This window comes from Piliocolobus tephrosceles, chromosome 21 (genome assembly GCF_002776525.5).
Source record: "Piliocolobus tephrosceles isolate RC106 chromosome 21, ASM277652v3, whole genome shotgun sequence".
NCBI classification, from domain to species: domain Eukaryota; kingdom Metazoa; phylum Chordata; class Mammalia; order Primates; family Cercopithecidae; genus Piliocolobus; species Piliocolobus tephrosceles.
This window is the reverse complement of record NC_045454.1, coordinates 12,761,090-12,765,917: the sequence shown is the minus strand read 5'-3', so window position 1 is coordinate 12,765,917 and position 4,828 is coordinate 12,761,090. Positions and strand designations below refer to the sequence as shown.

The 4,828-nt window shown below is 49.9% G+C and overlaps 1 protein-coding gene across 4 annotated transcripts in view; it reads left to right on the top strand.

Annotated features, from left to right (window-relative positions):
- Positions 1-4,828, top strand: part of BLOC1S3 (biogenesis of lysosomal organelles complex 1 subunit 3) — a 40,716-nt gene that overhangs the window by 24,902 nt on the left and 10,986 nt on the right. For 2 of the 4 annotated variants that reach the window (XR_002724539.3, XR_002724540.3), the window contains exon 5: positions 3,925-4,613. The gene's annotated coding sequence lies outside the window, so the exon portion shown is untranslated. Of the gene's footprint in view, positions 1-3,924; positions 4,822-4,828 lie in introns of those variants that run through there. The other 2 variants (XR_002724541.3, XR_002724538.3) reach the window with 1 other exon arrangement.

The following is a 4,828-nucleotide window of genomic DNA, read 5'->3' as shown; positions in this document are numbered from 1 at the left end:
TTCTGCTGCCTCAGCCTCCCGAGTAGCTGGGACTACAGGCGTCCGCCATCACGCCTGGCTAATTTTTTGTATTTTTAGGAGAGCCAGGGTTTCACCATGTTAGCTAGGATGGGGATGGTCTCGATCTCCTGACCTCGTGATCTGCCTGCCTTGGGCTCCCAAAGTGCTGGGATTACAGGCGTGAGCCACCACCCCCGGCCACCTTCATCACTTTCAATATGTCGTGCCACTCTATCCTAGCCTGTGAGGTTTCCACTGAAGAGTCCGCTGCCAGACGTATTGGAGCTCCATTATAGGTTTGTTTTTGTTTTTGAGACAGATTCTCACTCAGTCACCCAGGCTGAAGCGCAGTGACAAAATCTCAGCTCACTGCAACCTCCACCTCCCAGGTTCAAGCGATTCTTGTGCCTCAGCCTCCTGAGTAGTTGGGATTACAGGCGTGAGCCACTGAGCCTGGCCTCATGCCTGGCTAATTTTTTTGTATTTTTGGTAGAGACAGGATTTCACCATGTTGCCCAGACTGGTCTCTAACTCCTGGCCTCAAGTGATTCACCCGCCTCAGCCTCCCTAAATGCTGGGTATTACAGACATGAGCCACTGCACATGGCCTCCATTGTATATTATTTATTACTTTTCTCTTGCTGCTTTTAGGACCTTTTCTTTATCCCTGATCTTTGGGAGTTTGATTATTAAATGCCTTGAAGGTAGTCTTTGGGTTAAACTTGCCTAGTGTTTCTATAACCTTTTTGTATTTGAATATTGATATCTTTTTCTAGGTTTGGAAAGTTCTCTGTTATTATCCCACTTAGTAAACTTTCTGTTCCAGTCTCTCTACTTTAGGGCCAATAAAACTCTTAGATTTTTACCTTTTGTGGCTATTTGCCAGATCTTGTAGGTGTGCCTTATTCTTTTTTTTTTTTTGAGATGGAGTCTTGCTCTGTTGCCACACTACAGTGCCACAATCTTGGCTCACTGCAGTCTCCGCCTCCCAGGTTCAAGCAATTCCCCTGCCTCAGCCTCCCAAGTAGCTGGGATTATAGGCGCCTGCCACCATGCCTAGCTAATTTTTTGTATTTTAGTAGAGATGGGGTTCACCATGTTGGCCAGGATGTTCTCAAACTCCTGACCTTGTGATCAAGGTCACAACCTTGATCACACCTCGGCCTCCCAAAGTGCTGGGATTATGGGCGTGAGCCACTGCACCTGGCCCTTATTCTTTATTTTTTATTTTGTCTCCTCTGAGTGTGTCTTGCCCTCCTCTCCTCTCCTCCTCTCCTCCTTTCCTCTTTTTGAGACAGAGTCTCACTCTGTCGACCAGGCTGGAGTGCAGTGGTGCAATCTTGGCTCACTGCAACCTCCACCTCCCAGTTTCAAGCAATTCTAGTGCCTCAGCCTCCTGAGTAGCTGGGATTACAGGCATGCACTACCACACCTGGCTAATTTTTGTATTTTTAGTAGAGACAGGATTTCACTATGTTGGCCAAGCTGGTCTCAAACTCCTGACCTCAGGTGATCCTACCACCTCAGCCTTTCAAAGTGCTGGGATTACAGGTATGAGCCACTGTGCCCAGCCTGACTGCATATTTTCAAATAGCCTGTCTTTGAGCTCACCAATTCTTCAGGTTGATCAATTCTACTGTTCAGAGACTGATGCATTCTTCAGTGTGTCAGTTGAATGTTTTCTGCTTAATTTTTTTTTTTTTTTTTTGAGATGGAGTCTCGCTCCATCGCCCAGGCTGCAGTGCAGTGACACAATCTCGGCTCACTGCAAGCTCCGCCTCCTGGGTTCACACCATTCTCCTGCCTCAGCCTCCTGAGTAGCTGGGACTACAGGCGCCCGCCACCACGCCCGGCTAATTTTTTTTTGTATTTTTAGTAGAGATGGGGTTTCACCGTGTTAACCAGGATGGTCTCAATCTCCTGACCTCGTGATCCGCCCGCCTCAGCCTCCCAAAGTGTTGGGATTACAGGTGTGAGCCACCGTGCCTGGCCCCTTTCTGCTTAATTTTTAAAAATTATTTCTTTTTTTTTTTTTTTTTTTTGAGACGAAGTCTGGCTCTGTTGCCCAGGCTGGAGTGCAGTGGCCGGATCTCAGCTCACTGCAAGCTCCGCCTCCCGGGTTTACGCCATTCTCCTGCCTCAGCCTCCCGAGTAGCTGGGACTACAGGCGCCCGCCACCTTGCCCGGCTAGTTTTTTGTATTTTTTTTTAGTAGAGACGGGGTTTCACCGTGTTCGCCAGGATGGTCTCGATCTCCTGACCTCGTGATCCGCCCATCTCGGCCTCCCAAAGTGCTGGGATTACAGGGTTGAGCCACCGCGTCCGGCCTTAAAATTACTTCAATCTTTTTGGTTAATTTATCCGACAGGATTCTGAGTCCCTTCTCTGTGCTATCTTGAATTTCATTGAGCTTCCTCAAAACAGCTGTTTTGAATTCTCCATCTGAAAGGTCACATAGCTCTGTCACAGTGGGGTTGGTCACTGGAGGCTTGTTTAGCTCACTTGGTGAGGTCATGTTTTCCTGCGTGGTGTCAATGCTTGTGGGTGTTCGTCAGTGGCTGGGCATTGACGAGTTCAGTGTTTACTGTAGTCTTTGTAGTCTGGGCTCATTTGAACCCATCCTTCTTGAGAAGGCTTTCCAGATATTTAAAGGAAATAGAGTGTTGTGATCTAAACTTTTGGTCACTGCAGCTGTATCTGCATTAGGGGGCACCCCAGGCTCAGTAACGCTGTGATTCTTGCAGAATCTTAAGAGGTACTGGCCAGGCACAGTGGCTCACGCCTGTAATCCCAGCACTTTGGGCATCCGAGGCAGGCAGATTATCTGAGGTCGGGAGTTTGAGACCAGCCTGGCCAACATGGTGAAACCCCGTCTCTATCAAAAAATACAAAAATTCGCCGGACGTAGGGGCGGGCACCCATAGTCCCAGCTATTTGGGAGGCTGAGTCGGGAGAATCACTTGTGCATGGGTGGTGGAGACTGCAGTGAGTGGAGACTGCTGCACTGCATTCCAGCCTGGGTGACAGAGTAAGACCCTATCTCAAAAAAAAAGGAATCTTAGAGGTACTGCCTCAGTGGTCTTGGGTGAGATTCAGGAGAATTCCCTAAATTACCAGGCAGAAACTCTTCTCTTCCCTTACTTTCTCCAAACAAACACAGTCTGTCTCTGTACGGAGCTGTCTGGAGCTGCTGGAGGGGAGACACAAGTACCCTTGTGGCCACCACCACTGGGACTGCACTGGGTCAGACCCAAAGCCAACACACCACTGGGTCTCACCCAGGGCCTGTGGCAGCCACTACCTGGCTTCCGCCAATGTTCATACAAGGCCCAAGGACTCTTCGGCCAGCAGGTGGTGAAGCCAGCCAGGCTTGTGTGCTTCCCTTCAGGGTGGTGAGTTCCCTCTTGGCCCAGGGCATGTCCAGAAATGCCATATGGGAACCAGGGCACGGAGACAGAAACCTTAGGAATCTACCTGGTGCTCTATTCTGTGGCTGAGCTGGCACCCAAGCTACGAGAAAAAGTCTTTCCCACTCGATATGGCTTGGCTGTGTCCCCACCCAGATCGCATCTTGTGCTGTAGCTCCCATAATTCCCCCATGTTATGGGAGGGACCCGGTGGGAGATACTTGAATCATGGGGGCAATTTCCCCCTTACTGTTTTTGTGGTAGTGAATAAGCCTCATGAGATCTGATGGCTTTATAAGGGAAAGCCCCTTTGACTTGGTCCTCATTCTGTCTTGCCTGCCACCATGTAAGACGTGCCTTTCAACTTCTGCCATGATTGTGAGGCCTCCCCAGCCATGTGGAACTGGGAGTTCGTTGAGCCTCTTTTTCTTTATAAATTACCCAGTCTCAGGTATGTCTTTATCAGCAGCGTGAAAACAGACTAATACACTATTCTTCCCTCACCTTTCCTCACACAGGAGTCTCTCTCTGTGGCCACCACTGCTCCAGGCCCATGGCGGGTACTGCCTGGCTACTGCTGATGTTCACTCAAGGCCCAAGCCCTCTTCAGTCAGCTTGTGGTGAATGCTGCCAGGCCTGGGTCTTTTTCTTCAGGGAAGAGGGATCCCCTCTGGCCCAGGGCAGATCCAGGAATGCTGTCCAAGAGCCAAGACCTCTACTGGGGATGCCAGCAGCCACTTGGTGCTCTACCCCACTGTGGCCAAGCTGGTGCCCAAGATGCAAGACATAGTCTCCTTTACTCTTTCCTCTCCTTTCCTCAAGCCGGAGTCTTTCCCCAGGGCCACCGCAGCTGGGAATGCGCTGGGTCACGCCTGAAATCAGCACGGCCCTGGGTCTAACCCAAGGCCTGAAGCGAGTACTGTCTGGCAAACCACTGATGTTTATTCAAGGCCCAAGAGATCCTTAGTCAGCAAGTAATGAATCCTGCCAGGACTGGGTCCTTCCTTTCAAGACAGTGGCTTCCCTTCTGGCCCAGGGTGTGTCTAGAAATGTCATCCAGGATTTAGGGCCTGGAATGGGGGCCTCGGGACTCTGCCTGATGCCCTATCGTCCTGTGACTGAGCTGGTATCCAAGTTGCAAAACGAAGACCTCTTGACTTTTCCCTCTCCTTGCCTCAAGCAGAAAGAAGGAGTCTCTCCTTGAACTGTAAGCTATACTGCCTGGGGTTTGGGGCTTGGGGGCTCAAGCACTCCCTTGGCTCCTCAGCCAGTGTCTCACTGGACCTCATGTCCTCCAGGTCCACTTGCCTTCTGAGCCCAGCAAGGCACCAGGACTTGCCCAGGAATTGCAGTTTTTGTGACCTGATTGCCTTTCTTATTTATTTATTTATTTATTTATTTATTTATTTATTTATTTATTTA